Source organism: Tachypleus tridentatus, chromosome 5 (assembly GCF_004210375.1).
Source record: "Tachypleus tridentatus isolate NWPU-2018 chromosome 5, ASM421037v1, whole genome shotgun sequence".
Taxonomy (NCBI): Eukaryota; Metazoa; Arthropoda; class Merostomata; order Xiphosura; family Limulidae; genus Tachypleus; species Tachypleus tridentatus.
In genome coordinates, this window is record NC_134829.1 from 30,308,801 (window position 1) to 30,333,449 (window position 24,649).

Here is a 24,649-nt window from a genome sequence, read left to right on the forward strand (position 1 = left end):
AAATGGTCAATCCACATTGAATTAAATTATACAAGTACAAAATAGGTCTATATGTTAATAAAATGAAATAAAAGAAAGATTTTGCCATATGAAAGGCCGTCAACTGAACAACCACTTCCATATCGTAACTTTTCCCACAATTATACTATAACAGAAGCATATGATGAAGGGCCAATAAGCGCTCGTACCATATCAAGGTATGGGACGCACTCCGCCATCTCTCACGCGAACCTAGAAGATGATCAGTCATCTCGCGCTGTGTCCTCTTCTCGACACGTGCCGTCCCACTCAACTGCGCATCTTCATTAGGGCTCTGTTCACTCTGTTATGCACGGCCAATTGCACATGTTATAGTGAAGGGCAAAGACTATTTGCAACCAAGTTTGCTTGCTAGCTAAACCAGAACGACCGAGCTTTTATAGCAGGCCTTTTATAGCAGGCCTTTTATAGCAGGCTATAGACAAATGTCTGTAGGTGAGAAACAGCTACAATTTCAATTTCTTTTTTCACTTTATTCCTGTCCAGTAAAACATTAGTGTGAGAACAAAAATCATTTAGCTGTAAACAATATGGCATTTTATAAATTACTATATGTACTATACATCAAATTAATTATATCAGAATTTTAAATCCGAACATATTATGTATGACAATCTAAGATTGAAGTGTTTCAGAATAAACATTCTGTACAAACTATGTTTCATCGTAAAGCTTCGAGTGTAGACAGTCACGTGTACATGTTTCTCTGAAAACGGATATTTAACTACTTTTGGTGCTTACGTGTATTACAAAGTCCAAAAGTACATGTACAGTGACAATAAATATAGAATCAATCAAAATTTTTTAATAAACTTACAATGATAATAAAAATAAACATGCCAACCTTTCGAATAAGCAAGCAAAATAATATAAGAATGTGGATATGATATAGGAGGTAACTACGGACTGTGTAAGAACTGTTTTCATTTATATGGTTTTGTATTATACTCTTGAACACATTTCATCTGGAGATACCTCTGGATGTGTATGGAATAGTGTAGGGTTATTCAGGGTAACCTTAATAACACCAAAGGTCTCCCACATAAAAATCTATTTGATGCTTTATATAACCATAAGCAAGACTGAGACAAAGCTATACATATGAAGACACTTTTCAATGGTCCATATTCATCTCATATTCGTAATCTGAGGGTTGCGGGTTCGAACACCCGTCACTTCCAAAAATGCTCGCCCTATGAACCGAGGGTTATAAAATATCTTTCCCCAGTGGATAGCGGTATGGCTGTAGATTTACATCACCGTATGTAGCTTTGTGCTTAATTCCAAACAAACCAAACCATATCATCTCATATATCATATTAAAGATACTACAGACTGTTTTACTTCATAATTTTCTTTATATTGATACGTGTTTCAACTCCTGGCTACTTTATGTTGCTATATTTTGGTATGTCATGGAGTCCTGTATGAATATATAAGGACTAATTCGAGTAGTTCTCACACCCAAAATTGTGGATTTGGCATAATTGGAAATGGTAATGAAATTTCGGCATTTTTTTTTTTTACTTTTACTTTTCAGAAATAATACCATAAAACCTTAAGATTTTCTAATAAAATTGTAAGTTACATTATGTTTCCTATAGTGGTCTAATATGATAAAATGTTTTTTTTATAATAATTATATTTCTAATTACAAAAATATTTTTAATATATAACATCGTTCTTTCAGGACAAAATGTTAATATCCACCATTCTATTTGTGTTGCTGCCACTGATCTGATATTTTAGTAAACAAATCCCTCTTTCCCTATTAGCGACTGAGATGTGTTATAGTAGTTAAATTATACATCACAGTTTTTAAACATACTCTTTCCCAACTGTAAACCAGAAATGAAACTAATGAATATATTGTTCAAAATATTATATAATTTATTTTGGTGTATATTGTATTATATATTGAGAGTGGGAAAAAACGACGTTTCTTGACGCAATAAAAGATAAAGTGTTTATTGATTGTTTACGCCCACAAATTTTTAGTAATAAGTGAGTACAAACAGGACTAGTGACTGTTAGATCATTGGTTTGGCCTCTATCAATATTGTAGTCACAAGTACTGATGATCATAGCTGTTTTGTGGAGTGAAACAACTAATTGAAGATTATTCTTAAATGTGCCCTTGGTATGTAGAACAGTCTCCGACTAGTAAGTTAAGGGTGGTATAACAATAACATTAAATACGTAAATTGTATCTCAGAACGGCTTGTGTAGGCATTAACACTTTTATTGGTAAGCAGAGAACAACGTTTCGACCATCCTAGGTCATCTTCAGGTTAACAAAGAGATGTTAATTTCAAGTGGGTTTCTCGTCATCAAGAAATACTTTAATTCTTTCTACCTATCGATCAAAAAGGGAAGTAATAAATATCCATAAAAATGTAGTAACAGTCAAAGAACTTAAGTTATCTATATGATATTTAAAGGGAAAAACTCGTTTGTTAAAATAAGATTAGTCAGATGTGAATCGATTTTTCTATAGATAAAGTGGTTTAAACATCTTTAGCTTTGATGGCTTCAGTTAACAAATTACTCAAGTTTACACTCCATACTTAAATGAAACGTTATTCGTTCTTCCAATGACATCCTTGACCTGAAGGTTTTACCACGGAAGTACTTAACAATTGTTTAGGCATTCAATCGAATAGCAAACAGAAATAAGAACCTGGAACCTTTTAATATACAACCCAATCGACCATTCCCCCTTCCTTACCCATAAGAGTGATCTCTAAACAGTCCCCATCACCAGTACTGTGTCAAGTGATAACAATTGTGTGTACTATTATGCACCTGTCGTCGTGTCACTATCAAGATATAAAGTTTGTGTTTTCGATGTGACATGCAGAGCCTTGATGTACCTGAACACGTCACCAAATCATGGTTACGACAGAAATGTGTGTGTGTGTGTGTTTTTCTTATAGCAAAGCCACATTGGACTATCTGCTGAGCCCACCGAAGGGGAACCGAACCCCTGATTTTAGTGTTGTAAATCCGTATACTTACCTCTGTACTAACGGGGGGCATACGACAGAAATAAAACCAACCATTTTTGGTGACATTTGTAGTATTAATGAGACATCGTTTTGGCTGTAAAATCGTTAGGGGATTCCTAATGTAACAATAACAACTGATTAAGAATAAAAGATGAAAAATAAATATTACTGGATTGGACAGTAGTAAATATATTTATAAAATTATTTATCAGTAAACCAAACCTTAGTGAATGTTATAAATACAACAGGTAACTCCTGCCTAAAGAAGGATCACTTGCATTTATTACATCATCACACGTTCGCTGCCATTAGTGTGTTAAGTATTCATACCATAGTGCCAACCACACTTTTGTTTTTGCTTAACCCAGGTGTCTAATATTTATATGGATAACTACACCATGTTTAACTGGTTCATTGTAACTACATGCAATATGCGCCTAACCGGTATGTCCATAACTAGAAGTCAGTTGTGACAGGCCAGTAAGGGGCATGGCAGCGAACGTGTTAAAGACATGTGCTTGTATCTCTGCTTTTTTTCCACATTCTATCCACAACTGTTCACGTCACTACAAATTTCTCCAATCTTTTGTACGCACGGGTCAACTGATCAAGGCGACTTCAAAATCAATAGGTTGGCTGAGCGACGAAGAATCTCGAGGACTGTAGAAAGCATATTACTCAAGGACCTTGTCTTGTCATACTTAGTCCTCAAAGCCACCTACTAGTGTAGTAAGGGTCTTAAAGGCCCTGGAACAAGAGTTTTCTGTGAGGGACCCTCCCCCTTTCTGCACACAATCGTATGCGTACAATAATGTCCTTTCTCTTATTTCTCTGTCATCCAGTCATTTAACATCAGAAAGTTTGCCAACCATAAATTATTGCAGAACCATATTAAAATATGGTTACAGTATGATAATAGAGACACTTATCATCAATTGTAAATTCTCTCGCCTACATTTCAAAAAGTGTTATTGCTTTGTTTTAGATTTTAGTTCATAGTACTCTAAACACGTCGCTATATCTTCTGTTCGAAATTCGTGTGTAAATTAATGATAAATAATAATAATTCAATCTTGTTTTTATATTTATGTTCAATATTCGTCAAACTTTCGCTTCCTACATTCATATAATTCTATCTCTAATGTTGAGTTTTTCATAACGAAGCTTTGTTTTAGTTTGTTTGTTTTAGAATTCCGCGCAAAGCTACTCGAGGACTATCTGCGCTAGCCGTCCGTAATTTAGCAGTGTAAGACTAGAGAAAAGGCAGCTAGTCATCACCACCCACCGCCAACTCTTGGGCTACTCTTTTACCAACGAATAGTGGGATTGGCCGTCACGTTATAATGCACCCACGGCTGAAATGAGGAACATGTTTGGTATGACGGGGATTCGAACCCGCGACCCTCAGATTACGAGTCGAACGTCTTAACCCACCTGGCCATGTCGGGCCGCATATAAATTGAATGGGTTGGTTTGACGGAATTTGAACCCGCGCCTCTCAGGTTACAATGGGAGTACCTTAGCCACCTGACCATCCGAGGCCAATCTGACATACAGCATAACGAAGCAACACAAAGTTATTGTAAATATTTCTCAGTTGCTATAATTTTGTCTGTTACGCAGTAATTGCATGATTGTATGTCTTTAGTTGTTTTTTATAATTGCTAAATTTTGATATAGAAAATATAATTTTGTATTATGTGTTAACTAACCTTGAAACAGTTCCAAGAGAGACGTTAAAACGTTATCTGATAAACACTTACTGTTATTTCCAAACTTTATCTTCACTGTTTCAAGTGGTTAAGGCACTCGGCTCGTAATCCCACGGTCGCGGGTTGGAATCCCTGTCACACCAATCATGCTCGCCCTTTCAGCCGTGGGAGCGTTATAATGTGACGGTCAATCTCACTATTTGTTGGTAAAAGAGTAGCCCAAGAGCTGGCAATGAGTGGTGATGACTAGCTATCTTTCCTCTAGTCTTACACTGTTAAATTAGAGACGGCTAGCGCAGATAGCTCTCGTGTAGCTTTGAGCGAAATTCAAAACAAACCAACAAAAAAGTTGTATAACATTGATGTGTCTTTCGGAGTTGGAGTATCTACAGCAAATTAATGGCGGTGTCTAAGAGACAGGTTATAAATTAATAGTATCAGATGAAATTGATGTTGGGCTTACACTTTGTTTGTTGTTGCAATATTTCTGGCGGTCATAATTTTAATCTTATATCTGACCCACGTAAAGGTCGATTTGATTGTCCACATACTTTCCATATGTATCTTTGAATGTTTATAAGTTTCTTGAAAACCGAACGATGTACCGAACCTAGAGTTCTCAAAGTACTGAATGACACCCTAGAACCGTACCTGCAACCAACTTAGATAAGTGGACACTGTGTTAAGTTATTAAGCTTGCGTTTAATCTTATATTGTTGTAAATACTCATCAAGTTGTCAAAAACATGGTACTACTTGTATTCTTACCGAAAAAGACAAAGTTTAAATTAATACAAATTTTACGTGACGATTGAAACGTTGCCATCAAATGACATCACCTGTTAAGAATTGTTTAAAAAAATTATTACACTTTGTCTCACTATTTTAACCCAAGGATCCTGACTTACAAATAGGCCATCTGAAAACATGAGAAAGTCAGTTACAGTTACTTGAAGAAAACACGATGTATGCAGTAGCTCCACATATTTATCATTTTAAGCTCTCTAATGTTAATCTATTTACAAAATCACTCCCATTTTACACAAGCATTTGTTTTATTATATCCTTTAAAATAATTAGGTGTAGGTTTCTAGAGCCAGGGACTAAGTTAGTGAGGAAACGTTACAAGGGAAAGCATTTGTTATATTAAGGTTATCTCCAAACTCTAGTCAAAATTACAGAAGAATGGAAAATTACCCAGTACTATGCCATGAAAAATCGCAGCTGTATATTATTCTTTGTCTGATGAGTTCTTTCACTAATTGGAGATACTTAAAATATCAACACATCCAGGGGCCTCAAATTACCCAGCTTCCAATGCAACGAGACCTTACAGTTGCCCCTGCTTGGAACTTAGACAATTAGCGTACCGTTTTAATTTCAGAATAATTCTATTACATTTGTTAAGAATTGTGTTTTGAATGGTTATTATATTTGTTTATTTTTAAAGTGACTGTTTTCTAATTAAGGAGGGGTGATTAAAATAGATTTAGTAACAAGCCAGTTAATACATTTTATGAATTGCTACAAGTTTTCTATGTAACCGCTGTCTCTCGTTTTGATGTACTTATATACGACAGTTCGTTGTGGTCAAGATATATCTGTGTAAAATATATAAAAACAGGAACATGTGTAACGCTACAAAAACAACAACAAAACACCATAACAGGCACGCCGGTGTGTAACATTTGCTAAGGTGAGTTTGTAGCACTACGAAAAAGCATGTCTGTGTATAACAGGTACAACAAGGGGCATGTAAAACGCTACAAAAACTCATGTGTAACAGTTAAAAACAAGAGAATGTGTAATGCTACAAAAACATGCCTGTGTGTGACATCTAAAATCAAGTATGTTTGTGACGCTACATAAACATGTTTCTCGGTAACAACTGAAATCATGAACATGTTTAACTTCGCATAAAGCATGCCCGTGTATAACATTCAAAATGAGGTACGTAGTACCGCTAAAAACATGTTACAAAATCAGTGAAATGTGTAATGTTACCAAACGTGTGTAACATTCAAAATCAGTGACGTGAGTAACATTACAAAAATCATGTTCCTGTGTAGCATAAATAACGTGTGTGTTACGCTACAAAAAACATTATAGTATATATAACAAATTTGTTTGTTAGAAATACCTGAAGAAATATTTCAAGTAAAAATAGAATACTGTATACAGAGTTTCTCCAGAAATTCCAATGTAACCATTAGATTGACAGACATGGTATTTTGTGCTGTTATTATTTGTTAACACGTATATAAGATAATTCTCTCTCCGGTGGGTGGTTAGCTTGAGAGCTTATAATGCTAAACTCCCAGGTTCAATACTTACGGAGTATAGAACACAAATAGCCCATTAAACAGCTTTGCGCTTAACAACAAAGGAAGGGCTTAAAATGCAAAGTTTATGATTTCGTATAAATTATGTCGAATCATTAACTCTTATTGTCCTGCTTTGAATACAGAGCATGCGCAATGTTACAGGAAAAATGTTAACACATAACGAGGCCCTCAAACAAAACTGTCGTATTTGCTCTATTTGAAATCGTAATCAAAACTACAACTATGAGTCCTTCCTCCATATTTTATATTTGGAGTATATTTAGAGTAATATACCAAAAACAAAAATTATGTCCTCTGTAAAACAGCATGAATAATAAATTGTAACACGTTGAAAACATTTTACACATACACACACACGAAGTTTGGTTAACGTAAATAAAAAAAAACGGACATTGTGAATTATGGCGGAGATAATACTTTATAATCGAATAATTTTCATATAGAGTAACTGACTAACAGTACCGGAGGTTAAGGAAACGGTGGACGGGCGGGGTTCCTTTAGGCGTGCCAGGAAAGGCTCGATCTATCAGCCGTGATTCAATCCTTCCGTTCCCGGTCCAAGTCCGAGTCGTTTCCCGCCGATATCCGAGTTCACCGCCGATGGCGACGCTGATCTCTCTCATTGACATGCGCCCCGGCTTTTCTACCATACTAGTGCTTTCCTTTTCCGTACTCAGATCGCATTGATAGGTGGACGAGTTCGTGCCGGAGTTGATATAAAAGATCTGGTCTCAGACTACATGCTTCGCTTGGAACAGTGCTATATCATTCCTTAAATTCCTCGATAAGGTTCCCATCTAGCGTGACTATGTTGCGATTAATGCTGTACATGGGGTTTTCTTTCAGCGAACCACCCCAGGGTAGATGAGTGGGGAGAAAAGCAACTATCTATGCCAAAAGTTCTAGGTCGATCAGTCAGATAAACCGGGAAAAAGACTTAAACTAACAAACAAAAAGGAGGAATTTAAAGGTTCGATCTTACCCACCTGCTTGATTCTGGACAAGTTACCGATCTTCAGTGAAAATCAAACCGGTATAAAAGCTTGCCCTTTGAATTTGAGGAGTTTCGGTGGGCACGCGGAAAGAATGGTCCTTGACTGGCAGCCAAAGGTTACGTTCGCTTCTTTGTTCTCTTGTGTGGTTCGCTGGAGTGTATCTTCGATCGGCGGCGCGAGGTCCACCCGCCACTTTATTGGGCCCACGACGACTCTGCACGCGACTCATCGCGCACTCTTTTCTCAACTTTACCGTACACACTTCATCCCTCCCCCCAAGGAAACTTTTCCGCCATGTTGAATAAGAATCTATTCTCTCGATGTGTCGTCTTATGAAGGTGTGTGCATCACCTCATCAGGTGGTACAGGCGTCTTCCTGCCATCTGATGCGTCCTACTGACTTGTCTTTCTTACAAATACAGGCTATTTCACAGGAAAGCAGACTTAACAGGGGCAGGAAATGTGAACTGTGCTCGAACGGAAGGTTCCTATTACTGAAAGCTATTTAATCACACTTGTCATGAAATAATGATAGTTTTACTATCAAAGGTTCCTATTACTGAAAGCTATTTAATCACACTTGTCATGAAATGATGATAGTTTTACAATCTCACTGAATTATAGAAAGGACAGGAATATTTTCTTCACCTCTACAAATACACAACTTCTTTCTCTTTGTCATGTCCACTTCTGGCTACTTAGTTGTCACAAAACGCGCGCTTAGTACAGAATTGACAACGTTTGGTCGCGTTTTAATTACAACTTTCAGAATATCAATTATTCAGAAGGGTGGCATAATAACACAGTTATAAAGGATATCAAATAAACTGCTATAATAATAACTGGTGTTATTTCCTTCTTATCTTCTGTACCTCTCCTTAAAAGGCAAGTCTGTTAGCTGATTCTGTAGCTGTTATATTGATCAGTTAAGAAATCTACGGCCAAAAACACGCCGAGCACTGTGTGAAATATAAAAACGTTTCTCCAAAGATAACCTGTAAACACACGGCAAAAGTCGAAGTAAAAATAGGCCGAACTTACATTACTACGAAGACAAACTAACTGTTTTTATGTTTTGTGTGAGATTTTGTGATTTGACTATTTTATTTTGTATTTTATAGAAATCAATAATGACCACATACAGTTTCTAGTTCTTAACTACAGTTTTCTTATTAAATCAAGGTTCTTTTTAGCTGCGTCAGAGTTGCTTGCTTCCTAGTGGCTCAACGGTATGTCTGTGGACTTACAACGCTAAAAAACGGGTTTCGATTCGCGTGGTGGGCAGAGCACAGATAGCTCATTGTGTAGCTTTGTGCTTAAGTTAAAATAACAAAAACAACACAGCTGCTCATAGAATGATCCTGAGTCTGAGTTTTTTGGTGTGTTTTCCAACTACAAACTTTTATCTCATAGAATCATTATCTGATTTGAGCTCTAATTACAGTTTTGGACTCAGCAGGACAAACTCTTTCGATTAATGTATTTTACAATGCACAAGGCCTCATAAATTAAATCACTTTAATTCTGCCTAAAAGAATTTCAATTTTAGAGTAGGCTGGAAGAGGTCCTGATGACTAATAGCATCTAATCGTGTATACACGCACCCCACGCTATAGTGTTGCTGGTACACAAAAATATAGACAATAAAAAGTGTCATACATTAATTTACACTAACCTTGCCGAAAAATTTTCAATTGCTGTACTACTGAGGATTCCATCTTGCTTTTATAAACAGATCTATAAAAAAAACTCGGGTTTGAACAGAGTGAACTCAGTTTTAAGGGTTTCTGACAACAACAATAACCAACTCTTCAGTTGAACATTAACACCTTGTTTACTTTAATGGCGAACTATTTCCATTTTCAGGGGCTACATGGGCACACTTTGATAAAGGCTTTTCACACGGAATACAATGAAAAGTGGTTAGTAGGGCAGTTCTTTAATAAAATATACGGCCCGGTATAGCCAGGTGGTTAAGGCACTCGACTCGTGATCCGAGGGTCATGGTTTCCGATCCTCGTCACACCAAACATGCTCGTCCTTTCAGCCGTGGGGACGTTATAATGTGACGGTCAATCCAACTATTCGTTGGTAAAAGAGTATCCCGAGAGTTGGAGGTGGGTGATAATAATTAGCTTGCTAAATTAGGGATGGCTAGCGCAGATAGCTCTCGTGTAGCTTTGTGCGAAATTCGAAAACAAATAAAACCATGGTTCTTGGGAACACGGTATGCCTGATCTCCAAAGGATGGTGAGAAATATTCAATAGTTCAGCTATGAAACTAGCTATGAAACATAGCAATAAAAAGCTATGAAAAACTACTATTTGGTACTTTTAATAAAGTTATCTGGCATTAATAGCTTGAATAATTCCAAAGCATTTCATGCTATCATTACATATATACTAATAAAATATAAAATAAAGCAGGCAATCAGTTGTTTTCTTATCAGCTGATAAAGAGAAAGGTAAACAAAGAAAACACTAGCTTTCATACTTTTAAATATGCACGTTGTTATCGTGGGCTGAATTTTTGTATACTGTCGAATGCGTACACATTCCGAGGACAGTTTTCAATACAGTTGCTGTGGCTACAATTATAATCCATACATCATTATATGTTACCATGTGTCCGTTGCTATTAGCGTATAACGTACCAGGCATTAAATTTTGTCACAGAATATTAAGATAAATTTCGTGTTACAAACTGTACTGAATTTGATTAAAACTAATTGAATTCAAATGTTTGCTGTATAGAATTCTAGTGCATGGCAATGAGCAGTGTCTCATAATATTTATTGTTTTACATAATTTTTGTAAAAGTTCTTCAGAGTTTTTCCACACAGTTTTCGTGCACGAAACTAGGCATTGTTTGGCCACTTTTTTTTATTTTACAAGGTACTAGGTATTATTTCACTTTTTTTTCACGGCATCGAGTATTTTTCTAGATAAGTTTAATACAAGAAACTGTATTGTTTCACTCATTTTTCTTTATAGAATTATTACAAAATTTGTCTACTTGTCAACTTACAGTGTCAACAGGTAGTGGGGGTTCATTTTACAATAACTGTCAAAAATACAACAGTTTGATAATTTTCGTTTTGTTTTTAGCTGTCTTTTTAAGATGACAAAGATATTATATGAGGTGAATTATAGAGATTTATTAGATAAAGAGTCATAAAAATGGTTAGTTTTTATGCAGTAAAATTAGAAAATTAACTATTACTAAGCGAGATAAATTTATCACAGTAATTGGCCCGGCATGACCAGGTGATTAAGGCACTCGATTCGTTACCTGAGGGTCGCGGGTTCGAATCGCCGTCACACCAAACTTGCTTGCCCTTCCAGCCGTGGGAGCGTTGTAAAGTGACGGTCAATCCCCCTATTCGTTGGTAAAAGAGTAGCCCAAGAGTTGGCGGTGGGTGGTGATGACTAGCTGCCTTCCCTCTAGTCTTACACTACTATCGCAAATAGCCCTCGTGTAGCTATGCGCGAAATTCAAAAACAAGCAAGCAAATCATAATAATCAGTTGAACAAGAATGAATTATCTTCACTGCAAGATCACGCCCAGTATTATTAAAAATGCCTACACTGAAAGACCACATCCAGTATTAAGAATGTCTGCAATGCAAGATCACATCTAGTACTAAAAATGTCTACACTGCAAGATAACGTCCAGTATTAAGAATGTCTACAATGCAAGATAACGTCCAGTATTAAGAATGTCTACAATGCAAGATAACGTCCAGTATTAAGAATGTCTACAATGCAAGATAACGTCCAGTATTAAGAATGTCTACACTGCAAAATCATGTCTTGTAATAAAAATGTCTACACTGAAAGATCACGTCCAGTATTAAGAATGTTTACACTGCTGAGTCCAATATTAAAACGTAACACCTGAAACGTATCTGAAAATCCAGTCACTTACACAGATGATGCTCCTCAGTGGCTCAGCGGTATATCTGCGGACTTACAACGCTATAAACTGGGTTTCGATGCCCTTGATGGACAGAGCACAGATAGCACGTTATGCATGTAGCTTTGTGTTTAAACTACAGTTATACATTTGACTCGAGTAAAAACGAATTTAACAATTGAATTTCACGTCGGAGCACGTGCGTTACTTGGTTTATTGTTGACAAACCAACTTCCTATATGATTGCCAGAACTACAATTTTCAGTCGTCCTCAAAATTAGCTGTTAAACGACTGGTCATGATAATTCGAACTCTACGCTATGGTGATAATTTTAGTGTTTCAACTGTGATGTACTTAAACGGAGTTTAGTGTTATTGTACTTTCTTTTAGACACATGTTTATCTCAGTAACACAGTTTATAGATAAATATTTCTTACAAACTAACAACTCCTCGAATGTATCATAAAACGTGATGTTACTTTGTCCAATAATTAATTTGGTCGGAGTTTGATTAAATATTCTTCATAGAGTAGTGTGTGATCGAATTATGTTAGATAAATAAATAATCTAGAATCTTATTTTACGAGACTGATTACTGATAACAGACTGTAAATATATGACGAATATTAAGCCTAACACCCCTCAACTCTTGTAATTAATTATTCCTGGTAGAAACAAAAAAGCATAGCTTTATTATAAACGTGCAAAGGGTGACATTATTTCAGGTGTAACTAAAATAAAATACCAACCCATTTAAGCAGAATAATGCCATAAACTCAGTTTACAAGTGCTTTTGGATATTCTTTCAGTGGTGAATGCTGGAATTGACTATCATATTATAAGGCCCCCGCGGCTGAAAGGACGAGCATGTTCGAACCCCCAACCCATAGGTAATGATACGAGTGCCCTAACATTCAGACCAGAATGATGAAACACGTACTCCAAATACTCGTGAAATACATTCGGTTATCATTGATACGTACAAATATCCCTGTTATGACGACGTACGTATGAATATTGTAGTGAAATACGTTAAATTATGAGGAAACGCGTACCAATATACCTATTAAATTACACTCGGTTATGAAATAAATACTAATACGCTCAAAAATACATTTAGTTATGATAAATAACACACGAATACGCTTGTGAAATATTCCTAGTTGTGTTGATATACGCATTGGTTAGTTTGATTGAGAACTTGTGACAAAACATTTGTTACAACACTTAAGTTTCATTTAGGACATACGGAAAGCATTTTATGATTACAGATACGTTTGGTTTAGAACATGCAGTAGTGCGTTTATAACAAAGAAATATCATTTAAGATATGCCATACAGTACTTACGACAACACACTTAAGCTTGATCTAAGACATGCGGAAAAGTATTTTTCATAACACATAAGTATAGTCTAGGATATGCACACAATCACTTACGATAACAGTTAAATTTGGCTTAAGACAAGTAGTAAAGTACTAGTTTCAACACATTTAAGTTTGATTTCGGACATGAGGTATGATTTTTTATGTTAACAGTCGAGTATGATTTAGAATATGCGGAAAAGTACTTGAAGCAGTTATGGTTGATATGAGACATAAGGTAAAGCACTTGGGATAGTATTTAAGTTTGTTTGGTAGGTATGGCAAATCACTTTTGGCGACAGTTATGTCTGGAGTAGAACATGCAGTGACATATTTATATTAAGACTTAAATTTGGCTTAGAACAATTGACTGCACACTTAATCTTAGCCAGAATATTATTTGTAGCAACACAATTAAATTTGATTTAGGACATACAGCTTCTGCCTCTTGAAAAACAATTAAGTTTCCTTTATTAGATGTAGAAAAGTACTTGCGAAAACACTTAAGATTTATTGAGAAAATAGTGCAAAGTTTTTGTGATTGCACTTAATTTAGGGTTAGAACATACGATTGTTTTTTAATTTCGCGCAAAGCTACGCGAGGGTTATCAGCGCTTTCCGTCCCTCATTTAGCAGTGTAAGATTAGAGGGAAGGCAGCTAGTCATCACCACCCATCGCCAACTCTTGGGCTAATCTTTTACCAACGAATAGTGAGATTGACTGTCACATTATAACGCCCCCATGGCTGAAAGGGTGACCATGTTTGATGTGACAGGGATTCGAATCTCCGATCCTCGGATTACGAGTCAAGTGCCTTAACCACATAGTCTAGAACATACAACAAGGAACTTCTGAAAGTAGTAAATTTTGGTTTAGGACATGTAGCAAATTATTGTAACAACACACTTAAGTTTAATTTCTGATATGAGTCAAAGTTTTAATGAAAACACTTACACGTAAACGTAGTTGGGAAAGCACTTTAGTTTGAGTTAGGACATGTTGCAAGGATCTTATGACAACACTTAACTTTAGTTTAGGACATACGGTGAAGTACTTGTGAAATACTTAACTTTGATTTACGATACGCAGCAAAACACTTCTGACAATACTTAAGATTAGCCTAGTTTGATACAGGACATGTAACAAGTTGCTTTTGAAAACAAGTGATGTAGGAAATACTACAAAGTACTTGTGAAAACAGTTAAGCAGGATTGAGGACCTGTGGCAAAGTACTCGTAAAAACATTTAAGTTTGGTTGAGAACATGCGGCAAAATTATTGCGGTACCAAGTTTTGTTTAGGAAACTTTTGTTGTTTTTTTGGTTTTGAATTTCGCACAAAGCTACTCGAAGGCTATCTGTGCTAGCCGTCCCTAATTTAGCAGTGTAAGACTAGAGGGAAGGCAGCTAGTAATCACCACTCACCGCCAACTCTTGGGCTACTCTTTTACCAACGAATAGTGGGATTGACCGAAATATAATAACGCCCCCACGGCTGAAAGGGCGAGCATGTTTGGCGCGACCGGGATGCGAACTCGCGACCCTCAGATTACGAGTCTGCCTTAACACGCTTGGCCATGCCGGGCCATTTAGGAAACGCTACAGAGTACATGTGACAGCACTTTAGGTTTATTTAGAACACGCCATTAGTAAATGGCATCAGTGTTACTTTTAGGTTCGTGTAAGATATATAAAAATAATATTGTTGACAAACAGTTGTTAACGTCCACATAGCATTCATCGTTTACAATAAAAAGAAATAGGGAGATTTAATTATTTACCAAAGATCGTTCTGTTAATCCTAAATATGTAGAAGAAAAAGAACCTTGTAATCTCGAACTCGGAAATGTTAAAACAGTTAATTACGTAAATTAACACAAATTTACCTTTTTCGATACTCTTGACTCACAGTCTCCCAGAACAACAACACCCAGAATTGGGTATTGTGAATAAGTATTGAAGCACCAAGTGAACAGAAGTTGTGGGTTTTGTAGTATTAGAACTCGGGTAATGAAAGCTCATCTACTTTTCTGAATGTAGTTTCTGAGAAGTTCAAATCAAGCCTTTTTAAAACACTTTCAGGTTTATGTAAGACAATCTGGTAATCACGTTAAAGAAAATGTTGTTTGGCGAATTTTCTAGGCAACTGGTTGACTAATTCTCTTTTGTAGTTCTAAATAACTGTACTTGTGGAAAGGAAACGCATAATACTCAATTATGGGAACAGATGACTTGATATGGTCTCACAGGTGGGGGAATCATGATGTCATTTCCTGTTTAAAGCACGTTCTGAGTTTGTAACATGGATGTTTTAGTTTTGTAATCAGTGCAGCATAGCGGCGGTATTGACGAAAGCGTATTACTAAAAAACAAATAAGTTTGACTCTGAATGAGTAAAATAAGACAAATAAAAATAAACTGGTTGCGTAACTTTGATGTGTTTGTTTTAGTCACTTAAAGTAGAGGTTAATTCTAGAGATTATGTGTATTGTTGTTGTTGTCAATAATTTAGGTTATAACGTAAAATGTTATTGAAAGTACAGTTTCGGATTTCAAAATTAAACAGTGCCATTTTGGTTATTGTTTAAATTGGTTTCTTGAAACTTGTTTTCGTCATAACTGCCTGTCTTAATAGTATAAATAAATTACATCGTTTACTTCTTACGGCTTATTAGATACAATAGAATCTTATCAGTATTACAAGATTTCGTGAATAGAACTAGTAAGTGTTTCTGTGTGTTTTTCTTGTAGCAAAGCCACATCGGACTATCTGCTGAGTCCACTGAGGGAAATCGAATCCCTGATTTTAGCATTGTAAATCAGTAGACTTACCGCTATACCAGCGGGGGACAGCTAGTAAACTTGTACTCGTATTTCAGAAATAAGATGGCCCAGCATTACCAGGTGGTTAGGGTGCTCGACTCGTAGTCTGAGGGTCGCGGGTTCGAAACCTCGCCACACCAAACATCCTCGCTCTTTCGGCCGTGGGGACGATATAGTGTAAAGATCAATCCCACTATTCGTTGGTAAAAGAGTGGCCCAAGAGTTGGCGGTTGGTGATGATAACTAGTTGCCCTCCCTCTAGTCTTACACTATTAAATTAGGGACGGTTAGGCCAGATAGGCCTCGTGTAACTTTCTGCGAAATTCGAAACAAACTTCACGAAAGAGATTTCTATACCGTAACTTAAATACCAAACTTCGTTCAGTTTGGTGAGAAAATTGAATATTTTCTTGCTACCCAATTAGGAGTTTAAGAGTTATACAAAATATAACGACTTTAAAAAAAACAACTTTCACATCTACACTTTAATTTCTTTTAAATTGTTTAAGGTGACGACTTTACTTCAACGATGTATTGAACTCGCATCATTTTTGCGTTAGTTTCAGTTGTGACGATGTTAAGCTTTGTTTGTTTTGGAATTTCGCACAAAGCTACTCGAAGCTATCTGTGCTAGCCGTCCCTAATTTAGCAGTGTAAGACTAGAGGGAAGGCAGCTAGTCATCACACCCACCGTCAACTCTTGACCAACTCTTTTACCAACGAATAGTGGGATTGACCGTCACATTATACACCCCCACGGCTGGGAGAGCGAGCATGTTAAACGGGACGCGGGCGCGAACCCGCGACCTTCGGATTACGAGTCGCACGCCTTACGCGCTCGGCCATGCCAGGCCCGATGTTAAGCAATAGATGTTTGTTTAACACTTCCATTCAGGGGTTATTCTAGGGGGCAGTTGATCAGAAATTGTGCACCAATAAAAATATTTGTGCAGTTGAAAATTCACCTATATAAGTAAGTTCAGGTGGATAAGAATTTAAAACAAAAAATATTTAAGATTATAAAGTTCCATTGCAGAGTTGATAAATATATGTATTTAATAGAACATTCTTCGTTTTTTATATACTTTTTACTAGGCCTGTATATATGAGGTGCAATAAGGAGTCACGTATTAAAAAATGATGAAATTAAAATATAATTGCGCACTTGAAAAAAAATCCTTACGAAAAGCTCTGGTTTCCTGATTATGTAACATTACATCATTAGTTAATTTATCTTTTAGAAGATGGTGAAAATGATTATAATCAATTTTTTATTATACTTGTTACAAAATATTAAATATTAGGCCTAATACAATTTCAAACACTACATTATTTTATCTAATCCCTTACAGATTTCTTAAGAATTAGAAGAGTGTATAATAATAGTATACTAACCACATTAGATTTGCCATATTCTTTGCACACAAAACGTTTCGTTCACTCCAGAACTCTTCAGGCTGGATGGGATACAAAAACACAGCTGTGGTCGGAACACTACCTGTGTAAGCCATTTGATGCAACAACAATTATTGTTAATCCAATCGCTACTGTGTTTGTTTTATCGCAGACGGCCTTAAAAGTTTTGGACTAGCCAAAGATCTTCATCGGCAATGAAAGTGAGAAACAAAGTTTGTCTGGAATACTAAAAAAGCCATAAGAAAGTAGATATAATAATGTAGAGTTTTGAAGTGTAATAAGTGTAATATTAGTCCGGCCCCAGTGACACAGTCTGCGGAATTATACCGCTAGGAACCGAGTTTAGATACTTGTGACTGGCAGAACAGGTAGGCTATTGTGAGGCTTTGTACTTAACTATAAACAATCCGTCCCATTTTGCTAAAACACTTAATTTAACGCCATCTACAATCTTGTACTACCCATCACGATAATATTAGTCGAAATGTTGTAATTATTAAAGTAAGATCTAACTTGCTATAATCTGCGGATCGATTACTCGTGGTAGAGACAGTTGAGGTTGGCAATTGTGAAACTCAGAGATACAAAAAAGCAAGGTTCTTTGTCGTTCGTTTTTATAAAAAAAATCAAGTCATAACACTTGTTTGTTTTTTGAATTTCGCGCAAAGCTACACCAGGGCTATCTGCGCTAGCCGTCCCTAATTTAGCAGTGTAAGACTAGAGGGAAGACTAGTCATCACCACCCACCGCCAACTCTTGGGCTACTCTTTAACCAACGAATAGTGGGATTGACCGTAATATAATAATGCCCCACAGCTGAAAGAGCAAGCATGTTTGGTGTGACGGGGATTCGAACCTGCGACCCTCAGATTACCCGTCGAACGCCTTAACCCACCTGGCCATGCTGGGTCGACAAGTCAGACTACAATTGCGGCAGCACTTTTTAATAACCGAATTTCACCGTAATCTGGGCGTATGATATACGATTTGTTGAACATAATGTTTTAATTATTTCGCTTTTGCGGTCTTTCAAAATTTACATACTGGAGAGATTTCCACTTAGAAGAGAAAACTACTTTCACACACCAGGTTATTATAATACCTTTTATTTAAGCCGGCCTTTCGCCTTTGCAGCTTTTTCAAGGCTAATACATAAAACTGTTTGATATTCTTATAATTATCTAGAGTGTAAAGGTAGTTTTTTCTGACTTTATTAAAATTATCAGATTATCCTGGGTGATTATCTCGTCAGTCTTAATGGCTCAATTTGTTTAGTCGTGCATTTTGGAATGAAGTTTATTGTTGTTATTTTTTAACACTCCTACGAAAAGTAGGGCCTAATAGGCCCCAGAGCAACTTGAAAGGTTATTAATATTAGGCAAATGAATCAAATGAAATGGCAATTTCATTTAAATACAAATTTATTAGCCTAATATTAATAACCTTTCAAGTTGCTCTGGGGCCTATTAGGCCCCACTTTTCGTAGGAGTGTTAAATTTGGGACTATTGATTTGTGCCGCCCCCTGTTGGTTATAATAACATTTCCGTCGCCGATTTCTGTTGTCATTCCAAATTCTGAAAATGTATATATTTATATAAATATATATATAAACCAAATAAGTGTAGATTTTTAGAAACACAGTTAACATAACACATCCAATCGCATACGAAATTAATAATGTCATAATATTATCAACTATTAATTTTCAACACAGTTTCTTCTTCGCAACCAAATGAATATCTAATTGTACTGATAGGTTATTTGTTTCTTGTGAACTTTTATACATTTTGGTCACTGGTATTTTTACCCACTATTAACATATAAGTGTACTGAATTTAGTGCAAGAAGCTTTAACCAAACAACAAGTGTTTATAAAAACGAATAAGTTCTGTGACTTCTTCCTATTGATCTAAGTGTCACATTTTTATTGTATTTTGAAAGCATTTAAATGTACTGTATTTTAAATATATAGACGATACCGCTTTCTATTTCTTTTCAACTGACGACACACCTGGCCACGTTGGTTAAGGCGTTCGACTCGTAATCTGAGGGCCGCGGGTTCGAATCCCCATCGCACCAAACATGCTCGCCCTTTCAGCCGTGGGGGCATTATAATGAGACTGTCATTTCCACTATTCGTTGGTAAAAGAGTAGCTCAAAAGTTGGCGGTGGGTGGTGATGACTAGCTTCCTTCCCTCTAGTCTTACACTGCTACATTAGGGACGGCTAGCGCAGATAGCTCTTGGATAGCTTTGCGCGAAATTCAAAACAAACAAACAATGACGCACATGGCGGTTAATATCTAATTTACTATTTTTAGTATTATTTTGCCTTATGTAGCCTTAATCAGTCCCAAGTTAAAATATGTTTCTGTTAAAGGTAGGGGTATTTTATGGCCTTAACTGATGGCACAACACTCGTTACTATCTTTCATATTTTTTTACTGCTCTGAAACCTGTACGCGTAATCAACGTACACAGACCTAAAATTAAAATGTTTTTGTGATGTATGCTAACGGATTTTTTTTTTTTGAATTTCTACTAACGAGGTTGCTTGAAATCACATGGTTATATTACTTTCTGAACACTGATGAAATCAATCTTACACAGGTTTCTACCATAACAATTCAAATAGAATTTCTCTCTCCTCTTTCTCACGTTTTCATTGTACTTATTTTAATACGTCATTTTTTGAGCGACTATTAATAGTATAAAACTCATTTTAAGAAAAGTGAAAACATTCTTAAGCAATTAAGCCTAAAAAAACTTATTTTCTTCTTTTAAAACTCCTAGTAGCACCCAACTAATCAGCTTAGTTCGAAGAACAGACCTTGTTGAGAATTTGAAAGTGATCAGAAGGTGATGATATTGCCTATGAAAGCCTAAGGTAGGCAAAGGACTACACATTTCTTTTTCGATATAGTGTGTATCGAGCTGCGTATCGAAGGGCCCAGAGTACATGCTACGATGCTACTAAATACGCTCCGTATTTTTAGTTTTGAGTGATTTATACGAACGAGAGTAAATTCTGTTATTCACTTCAAGACCAAACAAAGTGCTTATGGTGGGGAGTGTAGCTGTCATTATATTTCCCTAGTTCGAAACCAGGAGCCGTTATTCCATATTGTTACGTATTATAATTTATTGTAGACTAGTCTCTGACTTTAATTATAACGTTAAGTACGTTATGTATTACTATTTCAAATAACCGGACATTTTAATTTTAATTTAGAAGTTAATTACATGTTAATACGTATCAAGTTTATGGTATTTGTCAACAAGGTTGATACACACACCTTTCTTTGTGAACACAAATACATTTTAATATACTAAAACTATACAATTTATAATAACGGTTATTATTAATAATTATTAAAAATGATGGTTTACAAGAATTTTACAATCTTACAAACAATATTGAGTGTCGTATCTAATCTGGAACTGAATCTTTTATCTGTGGTTATGGAAAGCAAATTAATTCTTTGTTGATATACCCGTACACTTCTTTTGACAGCTTGATAAGTATGAAACACCCGTACACTTCTTTTGACAGCTTGATAAGTATGAAACATCCGTACACTTCTTTTGACAGCTTGATAAGCATGAAACACCCGTACACTTCTTTTGACAGCTTGATAAGCATGAAACACCCGTACACTTCTTTTGACAGCTTGATAAGCATGAAACACCCGTACACTTCTTTTGACAGCTTGATAAGTATGAAACACCCGCACACTTCTTTTGACAGCTTGATAAGTATGAAACACCCGCACACTTCTTTTGACAGCTTGATAAGTATGAAACACCCGTACACTTCTTTTGACAGCTTGATAAGTATGAAACATCCGTACACTTCTTTTCACAGCTTGATAAGCATGAAACACCCGTACACTTCTTTTCACAGCTTGATAAGTATGAAACACCCGTACACTTTTTTTGACAGCTTGATAAGTATGAAACACTCGTAAGATTTCACCAGCGACAATATCTAATGTCCTCGTAGAAATACTAACGTCTGAAATTAATTTACTAAAGTTAAATGGTGAATAATATTTGAAATCTACAAATGTTCCTGTTCAAATTCTGTAGTTTTCCGATTAATAGGCGTTAATCACAATTGTAGCTTCCGAAGCCTATAGCACACTGACTGTAGCTAACCAATAATAATAATTGCATCTCAGCACGTCGATGTTATATATCGGTGAAATTTTCGAACTTTCAACTCTGTTCTAATACTTACTAGTGTTTTTGTGAAACAAATATTGTTGATTCTTACTCCGGAGAATCTTCTACAAATTTATAGAACAGGCGGGACTTGCGCAATACACATCTAACAATATACGTCGCATGCATCAAACTGAAACAGTCGTAGGTATCCAAATAAACGTATAATGGTAAATCTGTTACAATAACAAAAATCCTGATATGGTCGTCATGTCGTAATAGGTGCCGTTCAAGTGGAAAATATCAGTATACTGTGTAATGCCCGACCTTGTAAAATATATACAGTTTATTATAACAATAATTAGAAAAACAAGGAGGTTTTAACTGGAAATTTAAGGAATTTTACTTATTGCAAAAGGTTTACAGTAAATACACATTACAGCTGTTAGAATAATCACCACATATCTGTAATCGTCACTGGACACCACGTGATTTTGCTCTCTTGACAAAAAGCCTCCACTGATCTTGTGTGAACATAATATATAAATAAATTAATTTTAAAAAATAATGCTTCTGTTATTGTACCATGCGTTTCTCACAAACACGATATACATTAGTTCTATATGCTTAAGTAAGAACTAAGGTGACTAAATTACTTTTTATGTACAATCATAGGTGGTATATACAGAAGCTGAAAGCCTTTCTGGACTAGTTTCGATAAAACGTAAGACAGATATTGACTTATCTCACAGACAAACTCCATGTAAAAGGTAAAAATCAAAATCTTCCAATTTAGAAAGTGAAGTCTTCTCTTTATTAGTTCCATGTGGATGGTAATTATAAACAGTAAAACCTTATATGGATCGAATTCGTGTGAGGGTAAATGCATAAAGGAAAGGGTTCCTCAATTAGTTCCACGTGGGTGGTAAATATATGAGGTAAATATTTCGAGAATTTGCTGTACCCAGGCGATAAAAACAGAATGCAACTCTTCCCTGGAATCGGTTCACATGGGTAGCAAATATATAACGTAAATCTTCCCTGGATTTGACCCACGTGGATAGGAGAAATATAACATAAATCTTTCCTGGATTTGACCCACGTGGATAGGAGAAATATAACGTAAATCTTCCCTGGATTTGACCCACGTGGATAGGAGAAATATAACGTAAATCTTCCCTGGATTTGACCCACATGGATAGGAGAAATATAACGTAAATCTTCCCTGGATTTGACCCACATGGATAGGAGAAATATAATGTAAATCTTTCCTGGATTTGACCCACGTGGATAGGAGAAATATAACGTAAATCTTTCCTGGATTTGACCCACGTGGATAGGAGAAATATAACGTAAGTCTTAAATTAATTCCATGTGGATGGTCAATGTACAAAGTAAAGTGTTTTCGGAATTAGTTCCACATGAATGAGTTTCCCTCCCGGTGGGACAACGGTAAGTCTACGATTTTACATCGCAAAAACCTGGGGTTTGATTCTTCGTTGTGGACACAGCAGATAGTCCATCATGGCTTTGCCTTAAAATAAACAAACAAACAAACCACGTGAATGACAAAGGCAGTATATAAAATCTGATCCGATTTAGTTACATGTGATATATATATATATATATATACAACAACTTAAGAATGACAGTAAGAATGGTAATGAAATATTTTTTTATTTTAGACTCATTATGTTGTTATTGTTTTCTATTAGGTTCATTATTGTTTAGTAGTGCTGTTCTGAATTATCTATGAACAGTTAATGTATTTCACATAAATAAACACGCAAAACATTGATATGAAATTTATAAATTAAGATGTGCCTTATGCTATTTCCATATTTTAAATACGAATGCAAGAAGGTTATAAATTAAGTCTCCTTAAGTCGATTCCGTATTTTCTTTTCTCATAATACTTAAAACTGGATCTTTCAAACGCTGTCATTATTTCTCTCAGGTCATCTATGTTGTAGATGCACGCGGTACAACCTATTCTAAATAAATGCTTTTGTTATTCTAACGTAATGCCCGTTTCCTTCATTCAACAGCTCTAACTCCCCCACTCGTCGAGTATGCAAGTTAGAAACTTACTCTTGGCTTATATCTTCCTTTTGATACTCTGTTGGATAAGGGCCTTTTCTTGGCTTTCAGCTAGACGTAGCAATAACTAAAAGGTCGTTATTTCCGAATGATATCAAAAAGAAGAGGGGGCGGCACACACCAGTTATTTTGATCTGTTGAACTTCCGCTGTGTCGCCTCTCGCGCATGCAGCAAATTTTTCTTCTTTTCCGCTAGTCTTTCTTTCATTTCATCCATTTCACTTGATCACAGAAAAGATGTACTGCTCTTTCTAGCAGAACCTTAAGTTGACTCGTTTCAGACAATTTCTTAGTTGTTTATGGATCAGAGAACAGAACCCCGATAACAAACGGACCATCAACCTTGCAGATAAAGATATGTGTGTTCGTTCTTTACGGCATTTTGAAATATATATGTTGTTATGAAAAACGGGAAATGTAATGAAAACTTGCCAGTTCTTATTTAGTTTCACCTTAGTTTGATCAAAACGGTTCAAAATATTCTCCTCCCGTCGTTGGTATGGTAGTTTCTCTGTGTTTTGCCATCATGTTTATTAATCTACGTAATGGCTAAGACAGTATAACTGGTAAAACTACTTATACTATTAATAAATAAGCTTCAAGCTTTACATTGTACTCACAGCTGCTGAAAATATTAGTTTTGCTACAATTCTTCTCGAAGTAAGCAATAACAATGTGATTTAAAATTATTCGTGATCACAGAAATATAAGAATTTCTTATCAAGGAGATCTCAGATTATAATTAAAATTCATATTAAACCCTCGAGT

At 35.9% G+C, this 24,649-nt stretch overlaps 1 protein-coding gene across 12 annotated transcripts in view; it reads right to left on the reverse strand.

Moving 5' to 3' along the window:
- LOC143250832 (retroviral integration site protein Fli-1 homolog) overlaps positions 1–15,604 on the reverse strand; it is a 147,076-nt gene extending 131,472 nt beyond the window's left edge. For 6 of the 12 annotated variants that reach the window (XM_076501903.1, XM_076501902.1, XM_076501900.1 and 3 more), the window contains exon 1: positions 15,265–15,598. The gene's annotated coding sequence lies outside the window, so the exon portion shown is untranslated. Of the gene's footprint in view, positions 1–188; positions 326–9,773; positions 9,836–15,264 lie in introns of those variants that run through there. The other 6 variants (XR_013028374.1, XM_076501898.1, XM_076501895.1 and 3 more) reach the window with 3 other exon arrangements.
- Between the last annotated feature and the right edge of the window lie 9,045 nt (positions 15,605–24,649).